We start from the raw sequence: 20020 nt of genomic DNA, 5'->3' as shown, positions 1-20020 counted from the left end.
TTTTCGGGGGGATGCCTTATATTTCACCCAGAAGGAAACCTGTAAGTAGGTCTTATTTTCGGAGGATGTTTTATTTTCGGGGAAACGGTATCGCACTACACAAATACAATGATAACTTCTGGAAATTGCCTTACAGGGATAGAAAATGGGAAGATACTCCTTTCTGGAAGTTTTCCCTCTTTCCAGGAAAAATCATGAATATTTACCCCCACACCACTTACCATAGAATTGGAAAATCTATGTAAAGACAAAGCATCTTACTAAAAACCCAGCATCTTCGCCACTTGAAGGATGTTCTCTGGAGTATACTGTTCTCAAATAAGCTTTGATCTTTTGCATACATGTATCTACTTATTCTGCTCATTTGTTCCCCTGTCTTGATACCAGTAACCATTCTTTGGCACCTGGAACAAATAAACAGGAAACATATACCTGAAATCTGGTTTCCATATGTAACATTTTGGTGCTAAAATCTGGGAGGAAACTACACATCTTTGGCAAGATACGTTAATAAAACAATAAACATTGTTAATTTACGCTGCCTGCTCATATTACTTAATACAAATACAGTTCTCATGCTGTCTTTGCTTTCCTTATCTACCTCTGCTTCATCTACTTTTTTCTTCATCTCTGCAATGCACTTTATCCTGGGGACTCTGGCCACGCTGAACTATTTGTAGTTGTGGGACAAACTGGGCACTCCATGCCTTTCTTGCTCTTCCCTTTCTAAGTTGTGACCTGCTCAAGTCAAAGAAACTGTTCCCACTTGAGTTTTCACCTGCTGCATCGCTGGCTCATCTTTTATATACCTATGGCCTTGCTCTGCTCCTGGCTTTAAGAGCTCTAGTTAGCCACCCCTCAAATGGAGGCCAGTGCTCTGTGTTAAACCTCTTCACAGACTCCTTGAAAAAGATCCCAGAAGAGACTCCAGACTCCTCTCAGGCTGAATCAATGTGAAGCTCTTTCACTGTGGTCATTGGTAATAATCAGGGCAGATAGTGAGGTCATCTGAGCAAGAGCACTTGATGAGACCAAGGCTGAAAAGAGGTATCCAAACACATGTAAGCCTGGAACCTAGGAAATGATGGTGCAAGGTCAGTACATGCTTCCTAAGGGATCAACCTGGCCCTAGAATGTCACCTTGTAATTCTAGGGGGGAAAATGCAAAGCCCAGAGAACTCTGGCCACCTGAGGATACACACAGCTTTGTTTGTAGGTGACAATTAGTCTGATAATGATGCCTTTCTGGATAGCAACTATTTGGCCCAATGTCTGTAGAAATGCCTAGTCCAATGAGTAGTAAACACTCTTCTCTACCTACAGAAAGCTGTACACCAAGACTTTCTAATAAATCCCGTGGCTACATGTTTAGAGCTTAATACTCCATTCTCTCCTATTACTGAACATCTGGTTGTCTAGCAGGAGTAACAGGACAGCTAGAATACAAATTCTTTCTTAAACCTCTTACATGCTGGATTGGGAAAAGAGATAACTCATTGGTTTCTTTAGATGCCTGATTTCCTCGTTCTCTTACTGGATAGAGACATGTCTAAATTATATACTGAGATTACCTTTCTCCACAAAACAATGGCATTCCAAAGAAGGTACTGCAAGAACATGCCTGGTAGGTGTTACTCCAGCTTGAGTTACTCCACTTCCAGGATGAGGACAAATGACCAGCAGAAATCAACATCCAGGTAAACTTCTCTATCTGGGAAGAAGGTCCCTCTAGGAAGGCCCTCAGGACCACGCTGAGGTCCATTTCAAACCAGAAGCTCAACCACCAGAACAGATTATGTACATCTTAAACATGAAGCATTAGTAGACATCACTCTTTTGATCAACAAATTTATGAGATTGAGCCAACAAGGCCCTGATGGTACCTAACCCTTATATTCTTTGGATTATTGTACATTTAATGGACAATTACTTTGTGTAGTAGTCTGTGTCTCTCTGCCTGTGTCCCAGGGATACATGTTCCATTCTGAGTCCATTTTCCACTTGATTGGAAACTTGTACAAATAGGAACTTGGGTGAGGAGAGAAGTTAATACTTGTAAGGTGGTAAATTTCCTAAAGTGAACTGGAGCAGTGGTGGGTTCCGACTAGTTTTCACCAATTACTTTTCTTACCTTGTAAAGATAATCATTTCACATTTAGTGGCAGTGATTTTTTTGCGTTCCTTTTTTCTCTTGGCTTACAAGGAATTTGTGCTGTGAAATAATAAATGCTACAAATACACATGAAAGTCAATTTATTAACCAAATACAAAACAAAACTTTTTAACCTTTTTCTAATTATAAAGAAATTTATTTGAGATCTTAGAATTAAGTTTGTGAACTTATCTCCATGTACTTGCAGTGGCTGCACTGTACAAACAACTCAGCAAAGTTTTCGAACTTTGGTTTATCAGTTTCTCACAGTGGTGTTTTGATTGGCATGTGTTTTTGTTTTGCTGTGTGCTGTTTTTTGTGTGTGATTTTGTGTGTTGTAAGAATATCATGGCTTAAATTAGAGTAATGAACAAACTTTCAGAAATTTCTTGTTTAACTTCACAAGAGCAGAAGTGAAATCAGGGACAAGTTGGTCCAAGATTATAGTCATAAAGCCATAAAGAAAATGGCAGTTTATAAATGGATTGAACATTTTTCTGAGAGGAGAGAAAGCATCACTGATGAAGATAGGTTAGGACAGCCAATAATGAGCAAAACTAATGAAAACATTATAAAAATTCCCATAAGAGGCTGTCAAAATCTGGCTGACTATGAGACGTGTAGCAGAACATGGAAATATCAATAGGGAAAGAGGACAATTTTGACTAAAAATCCTGGCCGCCACCTCACGGGTCTAGCATCATGACAAAGCACCAGTTTATGTAACAATGTATGTGAGGGAGTATTTAGCCAGTGGACACATTATTGGAACATCCTTCTTACCCCTATGACATTTTTGTTCCCTGAAGACAAAGGAAATATTGAAAAAGAAAATTTTTACTGACATTCAGATTGTCAAGGTTAATAAAACAACACCTTCGATGGACATTCAGAGAAAAGAAAAGAGTTCCAAAATTTCCTTGAAGGGTACATTAGTCATTGGCATCAGTACATAGCTTCCCAAGGGGTCTACTTTGAGTGTGACCGTAGTGATATTCAGGAATGAGTATCAAGAAAAAGTGAAGTTCTATAGAAAATATCCCCTTTTCTCCAGTGTCACTTGATTTATAGAAGAAAGTATTAACAGTGTTTATTCTTCTGGAGTGCACACATTTCTGATGAACTTACAAATACTTTTTTTTTTTTTTTGAGACAGCGTCTCACTTAGTTGCCCTTGGTAGAGTGCTGTGGCGTTACAACTCACAGCAACCTCCAGTTCTTGGGCTTAGGTGATTCTCTTGCCTCAGCCTCCTGAGTAGCTGTGACTACAGGTGCCTGCCAGAATGCCCAGCTACTTTTTTGTTGCAGTTTGGCCGGGCCGGATTTAAACCTGCCACCCTGGGTATATGGGGCCGACACCCTACTCACTGAGATACAGGCACCACCCAATACACACATTTTTAAAAAAGAATAGATTATATCGCTCTCCATTGTTCTTTTACTTACTGTTTTCCAAGCTGCAGTTAACTGATGTCTATATCAGTTTCAGATTAGTACTGAGGCCTATTTCATAAAACGTCACTCTTGGTCTATATTATAGCTGAATAATTCTTACTCTTAAACTTCTTGTCCAAAGACAACAGTAACATGTAAATTAAAAATTTAAGTGGACATGTAGGCATCGTTCTGCTTTCAAACTTATTTCCGGTTTATCATTATTGAATTTTTCTCACTGAGATGATAAAATGCTATCTTACAACTACAATGACAGCTGTGGGTTTGGCAAGCTCAAGGTGGGGATGAAGAAGTAGTAAAGAGAACTCAGACCTGTAACCCACACATGCAGTTAAATTGAATTTTATTGGATAAAATTCACAATTATCTAAAATTGAAAATGCTGAAAACCGGGCGGCGCCTGTGGCTCAGTTGGTAAGGCGCCTGCCCCATATACCGATGGTGGCGGGTTCAGACCCGGCCCCGGCCAAACTGCAACCAAAAAATAGCTGGGCGTTGTGGCGGGCGCCTGTAGTCCCAGCTACTCTGGAGGTTGAGGCAAGAGAATCGCTTAAGCCCAGAAGTTGGAGGTTGCTGTGAGCTGTGTGAGGCCATGGCACTCTACCAAGGGTGATAAAGTGAGACTCTGTCTCTTCAAAAAAAAAAAAAAGAAAAGAAAATGCTGAAAACCGTTAATGTTTATCTTATGGTCTGTAATATGAAAATAATATATGAAAAGAAAGCCAAGTACTATTATTTTTCCTACATAAAAATTCAGTACATGTATATGATGAAATATTGCATAATCCCAGTGTAAAATGTCAAGAAAAATATGTAAATGAAAGAAAACTAATGTGGCCACTCATGGTGGCTTGTCCCTTAGCACTCTGGGAGCCTGAGGCCGGTGGATTGCTTGAGCTCAGGAGTTCAAGACCAGCTAGATCAAGAGCGAGACTTTGTCTCTACTAAAAACAGAAAAACTACCCAAGGGTGATGGTGCTCCCCTGTCGTCACAGATACTCAGGAGGCTGAGGCAAGAGGATTGCTCTAGCTCAACTGTTTGACCTTGCTGAGAGCTATGATGCCATAGCATTCTAGCCAGGGTGACAGAGTGAGGCTCTATCTCCAAAAAATGTATATGACAAATGTCTCACAGATAGCAATACTTATATTAGATTTAATATCCTACAATAAAATGAGATCAATCAATATAAATAGAAGAAATCTGAAAATTAGTCAAAAATATTAACCAGGAGAGAATTCTTTTTTTCTTTTTGTTAGTGAACAATATTAAAAGTATAGAGGGAATAGATATTATCAATAAGCATTTAATATACTTTGAGATTTTACATAAAGAAAATGTAAATGACAGTAACATTATTTCACCATGAATTCTTAAGACAGAAAAAGAATGTAAACATTTCTCCCAAGAAAGTGCTACCAAAGGTTAGTGGATAATGGTCCTCCATGTACTGAAACTAGAAAAGTCAAACGCTCTATCATTTTCTGAAATAAAGAACAAGGTTAACAACATGCATTTACTTTGTTGCTTCTAATAATATGTAGAAACGCATGAATAATAAAACCCTTGTATGTTTGTAATTAGAAAGGATGGCATGAGTGTCATAAAACAGCCAAAAGACATAAACTGTGTTACATGAATATAAAATTTGTCACTATCATAGCCTTCAAGGAAACTCAGTGTTCAACTTTGTGATGACATTGTTCCAATTCTTTTACTAAGATCTCCACTACTTCTGTCATTCTTAAATATTGCCCCAAATTGTGCCGCTGATCATCTGGAAAAATGTGAGAAGAAGGTCTTTGACTTTGCACCCAGAACTGCATCCTCTGCTGAAGAGGGCCTGGGAGCCCCCAGGTCAAGTCTCATCTGATCCAGTGACAGGCTGTGACCTCCTGTGCAGGGATATAGTGTGCCCATGTCCTTCCTAGGAGGAGCTGGGTAGGGGAACAGCCCTCAGCAGAGAAGGGAAAGTCCACGCTGGTGGCCATGGCATAGGTCTGCACTGCTGTGCTCACAGGCCCCTGCAACCAGGTGAGCTCAGAGAGCTGCTCCTAGATTAGGAGAAAATGTATCTTCTGTGACCATACCCAGGCTATGTCTTGATAAATTGCCTCAGACATAGCATTGAGGGGGTCACTAGGCTTTTTTGTGTTCATAGCAGGTGACCTTTTGGGAAATGCACCCGGGCCTTTTGGAACTGAAATCCGGGCCACTTGCTGAACCCAGTGTGGGTCCATAGGGACCCTGCCACAGGTGTCTCGGCCTTTCTTCATGTCACCTCTGTGTATAATGTTTTAGAGACCTTTGGTTTCTTTTCCACAGTTAAGCTGTGCTCCTCTTATAGATGATACTCTGTGCAGGAATCCTGAGAGTGAGAGACTCACCAGAACAGTTTCCAAGGTTGCTCATTCTGGAACCTTCCCATGCATCTTCAGGTGAACCTCACTTGTCTGTCTTTCTCCTCCCTGACCCCCTCATTCTCTAGAAGGCTGATCCCCCCACCAATGCTCCCCTCCAAATCCTCTCACCACTGAGAAAAACACTTTCTGCCAAAGCCCTGTGTCAGCTATTTGTCTGTTTTTGAAGCCAAAGAAGCAAAATTCTACCTGCTGTTTTATCTTGGAAGCTGCCCATGGAAATGATTTTCTTTTTTTCTGGAATTCCCCCATCTAAGCTGAAATCAGATGCTCCGGATAAAATGAGTGTTTGAGTGAGGACCTCTAAGTGAGCACCTGAGAAGTCCTAGTCCATCCTGGATAATCAGGAGCTGCAGTTTTCAACGAAAGGTGATTCTTCCTTTTCCAGAGTCCAGAGTCTGAGAGATCCTGGCTGTCAAAGAGGTCCCAGTTCCCTTGCCAGGGTTTACTGTGTTAATCCCTCCCTGTGACCTCTTGCATGTAGAATGAAATTTTATGATGGAGTCTAGCAGTGCTGGTTTTGACTTTGGGCTTATATTTTTTAATTTTATTTTTCATGTGCATTGTGCTCTGACCCTGGTGCAAAAAAAGCAAGATTAGAAGATTCCCCTGTCATGAAGCCCCAAGCCCCATAGTTTATCTTGGGGACATATTTGTGGGTTATTCTCTCAACTAAATATGTTCAGCTGTATCAAAGTAAACAGGAAGAATACTCATGCAGGGGATCACTGCTGCATTCCTCAAAGCCCCCTGATGACTATAAGCCATTTCCCATTCCCAATCTCAAAATGAAACACTATGAAAGACACTCACCCAGTATCCCTGACTCCCACCCTCCTTCCAGGCTCCATATGACGAGTCCAAGCCCTTATCTTGCCTTTGGATGTGGTTCTTACTGGAATAATAATAGTTGTCATGGACCAGCCACAGCACGCATTGCTGTTATTTCGTAGTGGCCTGGTGGAGTGAGGAGACCAGAGAATTATTAGAAGGAGTTATAGAATATTAATATAGAGAAATAATAAAAACAGACAAAGAGATAGTTTTAAGAGAAGTGGATCCCAGAAGGCAGCACACACTTCTTGGTGAGGCTTCCAGTATGCTGCCCCAAGTATCAGGCTAGCTCTGTATTTATTTCATATATCAGTGTTACAGTCACAAATCTCAGGAAAGCAAGGCAAACAATCCTGCCAAGGTTCTTGCTGCCCTTGCATTCCTACTAACTAGACTAACTCTATAGCTGATGATGTTAATTGCATGGATTTACGTGTGGCTTTTTACTGCTTCAAAGTATAGTGGTCTTAATGTAAACAAAGTCTTGATAAGGAAGCCAATCACAGGCTGACTCAAGGACCAAATCCTAGCTGACCCACAGTCACACACCATAGATGTGATATTTTTTTTGAGACAGAGTCTCACTCGGCCCTCGGTAGAGTGCCGTGGCATCACACCTCATAGCAAACTCAAACTCTTGGGCTCAAGCGATTCTCTTGCCTCAGCCTCCCAAGTAGCTGGGACTTCAGGCGCCTGCCACACGCCCAGCTATTTTTTGTTGCAGTTGTCATTGTTGTTTAGCTGGCCTGGTCCAGGCTTGAACCTGCCATTTTCACTGTATGTGGCTGGTGCGGCAACCACTGTGCTATGGACGCTGAGCCTAGATGTAATGTTTTAATACCCTTGACAGCCTTGTGTGCAAACAGACTCCTCTGGCCCAAACAAGGTGACAGAAGAGAAGAAATCTTTCTTCTTATCTGGTCCGGAGCAAGTCTTCCAGAGTTGGAGAAAGTTTAAAGAATTCACATTCTTAACTCCCCAAAACCACTCCCTCAGAGCACACAGCCTTGCCCTGGCAGAAAGCCTCTTCAAATCCTCCAGCCAGCTGCTGTGCCGCAGCTGCAAGGGGAGGAGGGACATACAACACGCAGGCTGCAGAAATATTAAAGTGATAGGATCTCACACTTCGTGCTCAGAGCCAGAAAAAATAGTCTGAATTGAAGTTACCATAACTGTCTCCCTTTGTCTAGACTTTGTTCCCTATTCCCAATAATATTTCTAATCTACTAACAATTAATAATTGAGTATTAGTTTCAAACTTATAAAACCATTACTAGCAATGCAAGCACATCAAAATATGACTCCTCCCTTAGGTCTTCACACATGCACCCTTCAATGGTGTCTTACTGATTGATTGATTGATTGTGTTTATCTGGGCCTTCTTCTGTAAACTAGGTCTGCTAAAAAGCGGCCTGGTCAGTGGGGCATTGCATACAGCGGCAGCAGGGATCTGGGTTTTCACCTCCCAATTTCATGTAGAAGCTCAAGTGAAATGTCCTCACTTTTATACATACAGATTGAGGGTGTGTTCAGCTCTCCTAATTTGGTCTTTAATAATCAGATCTTGGGTGGCACTCGTAGTTCAGTGAGTAGGACACCAGACACATACACCAAGGCTGGAGGTTTCAAATCCGTACCAGGCCAGCTAAAAAACAACAATGGCAACAACAACAAAATAGCCAGATGTTGTGGCACATGCCTATAGTCCCAGCTACTTGGGAGGCTGAGGCAAGAGAATTGCTTAAGCCCAAGAGTTTGAGGTTGCTGTGAGCTGTGATGCCACAGCACTCTACCAAGGGTGACATACGGAGATTCTGTCTCAAAAACAAAAACAAAAACAGAAACAAAAAAAGGAGGTCTGTTTGAGACCTTTTTCCTTGACTCACCACAACTCAATAAAAACAATTAAAAAATGTTTCTGACTGTGATTGCACTGGGGACTTAAAAATACAAAGGGGAGGTTTTTTGTGGGGTCTTGTTACAGTATTGTAAATCAGGGCATGAAAGCCATGAGACACAGGAGGGAAAAAATCTGTGGACTTGGCTAGGCGCCTGTGGCTCAGTGGCTAGAGCGCCAGCCACATACACCTGAGCTGGCAGGTTTGAATAGAGCCCAGGCCTGCCAAACAACAGTGACAACTACAACAAAAATATGGCCGGTCATTTGGGTGGGCTTATGTAGTCCCAGCTACTTGGGAGGCTGAGGCAAGATAATTGCTTAAGCACAAGAGTTGGAGGTTGCTGTGAGCTGTGATGTCATAGCACTCTAGCGAGGGCAAAACAGTGAGACTCTGACTCAAAAAAAAAAAAAAATGTGGACCCATTCCCATCTGATACCTGGTTCAGTTCTCGCATAGAAGCATTTAAGAACTTGCCCAGATTTCAAGATGCAGAATTAAGCAGTCTATTGATACACACATATATATTGTATCCACAATCATAAATTCATCTGGTTTATTATCATTCTTTCACCATTTGATAATTTTTTCTTGTATTTTCATTTAAAATGTATTTTGGATAAAAGTATTCACCATGAGTTTCCAGTCAGCTGATGAGCCACTTGCCTGTGTCTTGCCAAATCATCATCATCATCATCAAAATACTAAATTTAAAACGCAACCTGTCCTACCATGAATCTTCTGAAGCTGCCAGTGATTGATACAGATTCACTGACCTTCCTTTGAACTCAGAAGAAATATGGAGGAATGGTAAGGTGAAGATCAGAAGGTGCCCACTCAAGTGTTTGGAGAACCCTGTCCCACAGGTGGGCTCAAATAATGGGAAGAAACAGAATATGCAATCAAAGAAGTCCTGACGGCTTCTGACTCCAGGGCCTTATTAAAAAACTGAAAGAAGAAGCAAAGGTAAAGGTGACAGATCTCAAGGGTTGAAGCCTTGATTGGACATTAAAATTTCAGCATCTCCCATTTTCTCCATATCTACAGCCTTCTCTAAGCATAGATGGAGGAACCAAATGGAAGTACAGAGGGCATAGTAGACATCAGAGTTCCTCACTCAGGGGCTCATGCTACTCCTGCAGGATGATTTTGGGCAGGTGTGTGGGGTTATCTTGAAACTGTAAATGGCAGGTAGAGTAACAATGAAGCCTAAGTGAAAGTATATCTTGATTGTACATTAGAAACTGAAGAGCTACATACGGTTGGAAGGTGGATACCGCAGGAGGGTATGAGAAGCCTTGGAAAAGTTGCAAGATTTTCAATGCCTTCTTCATTCTAAAATATAATCCATGACTCTCCTTGTTTCCCATCCCCCAAGTGAAACAGCAAGTTGAGGCAAGTCTAGATATTTAACATACATTGTTCTTCAGGCAGAAAGAGCTGCAGAGAAAGATGCTACTGCAGAAGATTTCCAAGGGACCTCAACTGTGGCACCAACAGATGGAAGGAAAGTGGAATCTTGATCTTTATGGGTTCCCTGATTTGTTTTTATTTCTCAGACCTTCTTGTGTGTGTGTGGGGGGGATTATCCTAAAAACACAAGATGACCAAAAATATTTCTCACATATACATGCATGTGTTTTGTTCTTCTGCTGCTTCTTCCTTTTGTTCACCCTCTTTCTCTTCTTCCCCTTCTCCTTCCCCTTCCTCCTCCTCTACCTTCTCCTTCCCCTTCTTCTCCTTCTTTGCTGTTGTTCACATATCCACCAAAAATATGCCAGTGTGGGCATTTCACTTCAAGTGTTCTTATCACATGCCTTTTAAAAGGTAGAATCCTATATACAAGAGCAAGCAACTTTCAAGTCTTGATATATATTTCTCAATTGTTCTTTAAGTGTTCATTGGCCATTTACACTCTGTGCAAGCATGTACAAACTAGTGACCATAAAAAGTGCAAAGAGCTGGGCAGCACCTGTGACTCAAGGAGTAGGGCACTGGCCCCATATGCCAAGGGTGGTGGGTTCAAATCCAGCGCTGGCTAAAAAACTGAAAAAAAAAAAAAAAAGTTTCCTGTGAGTGGTGCCTATGGCTCAAAAAAGTAGGACACTGGCCTCATATACCAGAGGTGGCAGGTTCAAACCTGGCCCCAGCCAAAAACTGCAACAACAACAACAACAACAACAAAAAAGTGAAAAGATTAGGCAGCATTCAATTTTCAACATATATAATATATCTAACCTGTGTTTGTGAGTACATACAGATATTGTAGATCCTGTGTAGATGGACCCTTTTATCGTTATATAATTTCAGTCTTTTTCTACTGGCTATCTTGATCTAAAGTATATTTTGTGTAATATAATATGGCTACTTTACTCACTTTTACTTACTTTTTCCATGATATATAGATTTTTTGCCTTTTTACTTTAAGCCTATTTAAGTTCTTAAAGCTACAAGCAGTCTTCTGTAGACCTACTATTGTAGAAACTCACTCCTTTAAATTGATCCAGCCATATTATCTCTTTAGATTAAGGATTTTAACTCATTTATGTTTAATTTAATTAAGTTACTATTACTTTATTTCTTCTTAGATATGTTATCCCTCATTGCTTCTGTTGTTGCCTCCATTTCTGTTCTATAGATTTTTGTAGTTACTTCATTTGATTACTTCCTTAGTTTCTTTCACATAGATTGGATAGATATTGTCTCCCTGAACACCTTGAAAAATGGAAATTATAAAAACATCTTGGCTCAGCACCTGTAGCTCAAAAAGCTAAAGTGCCAGCGACATACACCAGAGCTGGTGGGTTCTAACCCAGCCCGGGCCTGCCAAACAACAATCATAACTACAACCAAAAAAGCTCTATCCAGGGTGACAGCTTGAGGCTCTGTCTCAAAAAAAAAAAAAAAAAAAAATCTTAAAGAGGGCAATGCCTGTGGCTCAGTGAGTAGGGCACTGCCCCATATGCCAAGGGTGGTGAGTTCAAACCCAGCCCCAGCCAAACTGCAACAAAAAAATAGCTGGGCGTTGTGGCAGGTGCCTGTAGTCCCAGCTACTTGGGAGGCTGAGGCAAGAGAATCACCTAAACCCAGGAGCTGGAGGTTGCTGTGAGCTGTGATGCCATGGCACTCTACAAAGGGTGATAAAGTGAGAATCTGTCTCTACAAAAAACAAAACAAAACAAAACAAAACAAAAAACAACTTAAAGATATAACAGTAGAATTCACTCTCATAACCAGCAAACTTCAATTGTATGCAAAACCCATAACTCTACATTTCCCATTTTGTTATTAACATGATAAATTACATCACTTTATATTGTGCATGTATTCATAGAGACATTTCAGAAGTTCTAAAGTAACATGCTTGAATGTATATATTTTATAAAAGTTGAATTAGATAATTAGTGTGTACTCCACATTTATTAAAATGATTGGTTTTGTATGTTTTAGCTTATTGCAAGCAAACAGTAGCATTCCCATTCACTATTATCAACCTTTAACTGCATTAGAATGTAATTTATTTCTAATTGTTCATTTTATGTATCAATTTCACAGAACCTATTACAATATCCATATCTTGCTATATTTAGAAATTAAAGCTTTTCTTTGCTTCTGAAAGCTGAATTACAGACTTTCTCTTTGGTATAAGGAGATCACCAATATATCAATAACATTAACACAAAAATTTTCTAGTGTCATTTAAGTCTAGTCCTTATTTTCTTATCAAAGCTTTTCATAGGATTTTCATATTTTTGTAAAGTGTTATTGCCCTAACCATATACTAAAGATTCAGAATTTGTTCTTCTCATGGATGTACAGTTATCCTTTAAAATGGTAGTTACGGGTTGGGTGTGGTGGCTCATGACTGTAATCCTAGCACTCTGGAAGCCGAGGTGTGTGGATAGCATGAGTTCAGGAATTCCAGACCAGCATAAGCAAGAGTGAGACGTAGCTGGGTAAATCTGGGTGTCATAACACATGCCTGTAGTTCCAGCTACTTGGGATGCCTGGGGAAAAGGATCTCCTGAGCTCAGCATTTTAAGTTTATTGTGAGCTATAATGGTACAGTACTCTATCCTGGGCCAACAGAGTGAGACTATGTCTCCAAAAAGAAAAGAAAAGAAAAGAAAAACATGAGTGTTATCTAGATTATATTAGCAATGTACTATGTTTTTCCAGAATTTTATAGGTGAAATTTTTTTAAATTTTATTTTGTAATTTTAGATAATTCTTTTTACATTTTAAAAGTAGGTTAATTTTGTTTTTAGTTTTTACCTATGCAGGGTTTCCTAAAATTTGCCATACCTACATATCTATTGAAAATGGAAAATTCTAGCTAAATGTACATTATATACGAAATATTCCTTGCATAATTTTACAAAATATTTATCTGTGTATTGATATAAAAATATTAAAAATATAAAATATGAGAGGCCAGAACAAGATAGCAGCCAAGTAATGGCTTCTTTGCAACTGGGCGCAGCAAGACTGGGGAGGGCAGCACCTGTGACTCAAAGGGGTAGGGCGCCTGCCCCATATGCCAGAGGTGGTGGGTTCAAACCCAAACTGGCCAAAAAAAAAAAAAAGTCTGGGAGAAAAGAATTCAGGCTCAGGCATCTCTGGCTTGTGGGCTCTGCCCAGAAACATTCCCTTTGGGGATTCAGGAAGACAGTGAGAGACTTCTGGACCCCAGGAGGAGGACAAAAGCAGTAGAGAAAGGGCAAATGGTTACCTTTAGGCCTCTGCTGTATGAACAACAGCAGTGAGATTGCAAACAGGAAAGGCTTTTCCTATGGGTTGTTTTGTTTTTTATGGACTTGGACACTCACTTGAACTACCTTGGGAGAATTTGGGTGAGAGTGCAGATGACTTTAAGAGTTGTCTAGGTCCCCAGACTGAGTCACTGAGCCTGAACAGACCTAACATTGTTTGGCTTTGGGCCTCGCAGCAGTTGTGGAAGATTTGCCCCTACAGACTCTGCCCCCAGGGTTGCAGAGCCTGAGCAGCCATTGTGGGAGATCTGCCCCTACAGGCTCCACCCTCAGGGTTGCAGAGCTAGGCTCTGGCTGAGAGACCTTGGAGAGTGATCTTGTGACTGAGCAGCCCAAAGGCCGGGACTGAGATGCTGTCCAAGAGCAGAGCATTCAGGGTTTGGCAGTAGAAAGGCTGCCTTGCAATGTTGTTCATCAGGGGCATAGAGTGAGACCCGTTTTGGCACCCTGGATAAGCGGGAAGCCACTTTAGGAGAGATCCCAGAGACAAGTGCTTTCCTGGGAAAGCTTCAGCTTAGTCAAGGTTAACAGTTTAAAGTGTCTTTTAAGCAGGCTGAGTTGAGATTTAAGTTCTCAACTGGATGGAGTTTGAGAAATCAGCAGAGGCCACCAGTCCCTGTCTCATACAGCTGTATCAGCATTGTGATTAACATCTCATACCCTGGAAGATCACCTGTTGCCCAGACACCCAACAATATTCAGGAATTTGTTTGTCATGCCCAGACGCCCAACAATATTCAGGAATTTGTTTGTCATGTCAAAGCATGACAATATTCATGTTTTTTTTTTTTATTTCAACATTTTCCCTCTTAGATTTTTCTGTTTTTTTTTCTTCTTTTCTTTCTTCATTTTTCTAGTTTAAATATAAATTCCCATTGTTGCCATGTTTAATAATAACTTCATTTTTGCTAGTGTTTCTGCTCCTATTATTTGGTTTCCCAAATTTTATCCTGTAAGGTTTTCCATTTGTTTGTTTTGGTTTGATTTTTAGTAGTTTTGTCTTTCCTCTCTATTTGGTGGAGGTGGGGTACTGTGCCCACTCAGGCTGTCAAAGAGCTGCTGACCTCAAGGGAACCACCCAACCCAGCACCTCCAGAGGTTGAGGATTTTTAAAGGTTGAGTCAAAGTACCCTCCTGTACACCTTTATTATACCTTTGTCCCTTCTTCTGTGCCTTTCTTCTTTTTGTCAATATTCCCTTTTACTCACCCTCTCTCCTCTTTTTTTTTTTTCTTTCTTTCTTTCTTTCTTTTCTTTTCTTTTTTTTTTTTTTTTGAGACAGAGTCTTACTATGTCATCCTCAGTAAAGTGCTGTGGTTTTACAGCTCACAGCAACCTCAAACTCTTGGGCTTCAGCAATTCTTTTGCCTTGGCCTCCCAAGCAACTGGAACTACAGGCACCTAACACAACACCCAGATATTTTTTGTTGCAGTTGTTATTGTTTAGCTGGCCCAGGCTGGGCTCAAACCCCCCACCTTTGGTGTACATGGTTGGCACTGTAACCACTGTGCTATGGGCGCCAAGCCATTTTTTCTTTTCTTTTTTTAATCTTTTTTCTCTCCTTGCTCTTCAGTCTTCTCATCCTTTTGGTCCTGTACCAAAAGGAAATATTGAGACCTTTGACCAGAGCCACAGTAACTTAAAGAGTAAGAGGAAGTGAAAGGAAAATTAGTGCAAGGAAACAGATATTAAAAAAAAAAAAAAACCCAAAACACTCATAAGGAAGAATCAGCAGAAAATCATGGCAACATGAAAAAACAGTCCAGAGCCACCCCTGCCCCCTGCTTCCAGGGACCATGGAGTAGCTACTGTAGAGGATTCCACCTATAAAGAAATGTTAGAAATGACAGAAAGGGAATTTAAAATACAGATGATACCTATAAAGAAATGTTAGAAATGACAGAAAGGGAATTTAAAATACAGATGATGAAAACACTGAAGGAATGAAGGAAATTGCTGGTAAACTGGAAAATAACCAAAATGAAATCTAAAACCAGAATCAAATAAGAGCAAATCCATCAGGGTGCCTGCAGACTTCTCTAATGAAACTTTTCAAGCAACAGTATGAAGAATATAGATAGGATATAGCAGAGCCGAAGGAATTGAAGCAGTCAATTAGGGAACTTAAAGATGCAATAGAAAGTGTCAACAAAGGATTAGACCATGCAGAAGAGGTAGACCATGTCCTCAGAGGTAGAGGACAAAGCTTTTGAGATAACTCAGATAGTTAAACAGGCAGAAAAGAAGAAAGACAAAGCAGAATGTTCACCGACAGAACTATGAGACTTTATGAAGCATTCAAAAATACAAATTATAGGTATCCCAGAGGGGTAAGAAGAATGCCCCAGAGGAATGGAAGCCATACTAGAGAATATTATAAATGGAAATTTCTCAAATATCACCAAAGATTCTGACACACTGCTTTCAGAGGGATATTGGACCCCAGGTCACCTCAACTCTAACAGAGCTTCTCCAAGACACATTGTGATGAACCTGTCCAAATTCAAGACAAAAGAAAAGATTCTGTAAGCTGCCAGGAATAAGTGCCAATTGACCTACAGGAGCAAATCCATCAGGGTGCCTGCAGACTTCTCTAATGAAACTTTTCAAGCAAAAAGACAATGGTTATCTACCTTTAATCTACTTAAACAGAACAATTTCCAGCCCAGAATTCTATATCCTGCTAAGCTAAGCTTTAAAATTGTTGGAGAAATCAAATCTTTTACTGATATGCAAACATTGAGGAAATTCGCCACAATGAGACCACCTCTACAAGAAATACTAAAACCCGTTCTACATACTGACCATCACAATGGACCAACAGCAAAGTAAGCACTCAGAAATGAAAGGACACATCCTAGCTTCCACAATGATGAAGAAGATAAAACTAAGCAATGGAGTTTCACAAAATAAGATGAATAGAATACTACCACACTTATCAATTATCTCAATAAATGTTAATGGCTTGAATTCCCCACTGAAGAGGCATGGACTGACTGAATGGATTAAAAAACATAAGCCATCAATTTATTGTCTGCAGGAAACACACCTACCCTCAAAAGACTGATTAAAACTCACAGTTAAGGCTTGGCGCCTGTGGCTCAAGCGGCTAAGGTGCCAACCACATACACCCGAGCTGGTGGGCTCAAATCCAGCCCAGGCCCACCAAACAACAATGATGGCTGCAACCAAAAATTAACCAGGTATTGTGGTGGGCACCTGTAGTACCAGCTAGTAGGAAGGTGGAGGCAGGAGAATCCCTTGAGCCCAGGAGTTGGAGATTGCTGTGAGCTGTGATGCCATGCCATGACACTCTACCCAGGGTGACAGCTTGAGACTCTGTCTCAAAAAACAAACAAACAAAAAAACCTCACAGTTAAGGGTTATAAGACAAGTTTTCAGGGAAATGGAATTTGAAAGAAAAGAGGGGTTGCAATCTTATTTTCAGATACATGTGGATTTAAAGCAATTAAAGTCAGAAAAGACAAAGATGGTCACTTCATACTGATCACAGGAAAAGTACAACAAGTAGACATTTCAATTTGGAATATTTATGCACCCAACTTAAATGCTCCCTGATTCTTGAAACAGACCTTAATTAGTCTGAACAATATGATATCCCATAACACCATAATAACAGAGGACTTTAACACTCCTCTTACAGAGCTGGACAGATCCTTTAAATAGAAATTAAACAAAGATATAAGGGACTTAAACAAGACCCTAGAACAACTGTGCTTGATAAATGTATATAGAACATTCCATCTTGGGTGGCACCTGTGGCTCAGTGAGTAGGGCACCAGCCCCATATACCGAGGGTGGCAGGATCAAACCCAGCCCCAGCCAAACTGCAACAACAACAACAAAAATAGCTGGGCATTGTGGTGTGTGCCTGTGGTCCCAGGTACTCAGGAGGCTGAAGCAAGAGAACCATCTAAGTCTGAGAGCTGGAGATTGCTGTGACTCCACAGCGCTCTACCAAGGGTGACAAAGTGAGACACTGTCTCAAAAAAAAAAAAAAAAAAATTACAACACTCCATCCCAAAGCTAAATAAAATACATTCTTTTCATCAGCCCAGGGAACATTTTCCAAAATTGATCATATCCTAGGACACAAAACAAAACTCAACAGAATCAAAAGACTTGAAGTTTTACCTTGTATCTTCTCAGACCACAAGGCATTAAAGGTGAAACTCAACTCCAACAAAAACATTCAACCCCACACAAATGCATGGAAATTAAACAACCTTCTGTTGAATGACAGTGGGGCGCAGGAAGAAATAAAACAGGAAATCATTAACTTCCTAGAGCATAACAACAATGAAGACATAAGCTACCAAAATCTGGGATACTGCAAAAGCAGTTCTAAGAGGAAAATTTATCACTTTAGATGCCTACATTTGAAAAACAGAAAGAGAGCGCATCAACAAACTCACAAGCCATCTTATGGAATTAGAAGAAGAAGAACAATCTAAGCCTAAACTAAGCACAGGAAAAGAAATATCCAAAATTAACAGAGATTAATGAAAATGAAAACAAAAGAATCAGCCAGAAAATTAATGAAACAAGATTTTGGGTTTTTGAAAAAGTAAATAAAATAGATAAATCTTTGGCCAGACTAACAAGGAACAGAAAAGTAAAATCTCTAGTATCCTCAATCAGAAATGATAAAGGGCAAATAACAACAGATGCCACAGAGATACAAAGATTACTAGATTTCTGAATACTACCAGAAAGTACTACCAGATACAAAGATTATCTCTGAAATACTACCAATTTCTTTCTTTCTTTCTTTCTTTTTTTTTTTTTTTGAAGAGACAGAGTTTTACTCTATTACTCTCGGTAGAGTGCTGTGGCATCACACTGCTCATAGCAACCTCCAACTCCTGGGCCTAAGTGATTCTCTTGCCTCAGCCTCCGGAGCAGCTGGGACTACAGGCACCTGCCACAACGCCCGGCTTTTTTTTGTTGTTGTGGTTCGGCTGGGGACGAGTTTGAACCTGCCACCCTCAGCATATAGGGCCAGAGCCCTACCCACTGAACCACAGGCACTGCCCAAAATACTACCAATTCCTATGCCCAGAAATTTGACAATGTGAAGGAATGGATCAATATTTGGAATCACACCTCCTCCCTAGACTTAGCCAGGAAGAAATAGATCTCCTGAACAGACCAATTTCAAGCACAGATCAAAGAATCGATAAAAAATCTTCCAACAAAAGAATGTCCTATTCCAGATGGCTTCACACCTGAATTCTATCAAACCTTCAAAGAAGAGCTTATTCTGGGCAGCACCTGTGGCTCAAAGGAGTAGGACTCGGGCCCCATATGCCAGAGGTGGTGGGTTCAAACCCAGCCCCGGCCAAGAACTGAAAAAAAAAAAAAAAAAAAGAGCTTATTTCCATACTGCCAAAATTATTCCAAAAAATTGATGAGGAAGGAATCTTCCCCAACATGTTCTATGAAGCAAACATCACCTTGATACCAAAACCAGGAAAAGGCCCAACTAAAAAGAAGAACTTCAGACCAATTTCATTCATGAATATACACGCAAAAATTTTCAACAAAACCCAAGCTAATAGACTACAGCTTATCATGAAAAAAGTCATACATCATGATCAAGTAGGTTTTATCCCCAGGATGCCAGGCTGGTTTAACATATGCAAGTCCATAAACATTATTCACCTTATCAACAGAAGCAAAAGCAAAAACCATATGATCCTCTCAATCGATGCAGAAAAAGCACTTGATAAAATGGAGCATCCTTTTCTAATTAGAACACTGAAGAGTATAGGCATAGGTGGCACATTCCTTAAACTGATTGAAGCTATCTATGACAAACCTACAGCTATCCTAGAAAAAAAAAAAAACTGCAACAATCAGGTGAGAGAAGGAAATAAAGGGAATCCAAATGGGAACAAAGGAGGTCAAACTCTCCCTCTTTGCTGACAATATGATCTTATTACTAGAGAACCCCAAAGACTCAACCACAAGATTCCTGGAAGTCATCAAAAAGTACAGTAATGTCTGATGATATAAAATCAATGTCCACAAGTCAGTTGCCTTTGTATACACCAATAACACCTGAGATGAGAGGCTAATTAAGAACAGAACTCTCTTCACCCTAGCTTTGAAGAAAACAAAATACCTAGAACTATACCTAAGAAAAGAGGTAAAGGACCTATATAAAGAAAATTATGAAACCCTAAGAAGGGAAATATCAGAGGATATTAACAAATGGAAGAACATACCATGCTCATGGCTGGGAAGAATCAACATTGTTATAATGTTTATACTTCCCAAAGCAATCTACTGATTCAATGCCATCACTATTAAAATACCAACATTGTACTTTCAAGACTTGGAAAAAATAATCCTTCATTTTGTATGGAGCCAGAAAAAGTCCTGTATTGCTAAGGTAGTTCTTAGCAATAAAAACAAAGCCAGGGGCATCAGCCTACCGACTTTAGGCTTTCTACAAGGCCATA

Source organism: Nycticebus coucang, chromosome 20, assembly GCF_027406575.1.
Source record: "Nycticebus coucang isolate mNycCou1 chromosome 20, mNycCou1.pri, whole genome shotgun sequence".
NCBI lineage: Eukaryota > Metazoa > Chordata > Mammalia > Primates > Lorisidae > Nycticebus > Nycticebus coucang.
The sequence above is the reverse complement of the archived record's forward strand: the minus strand, read 5'-3'. Positions refer to the sequence as shown.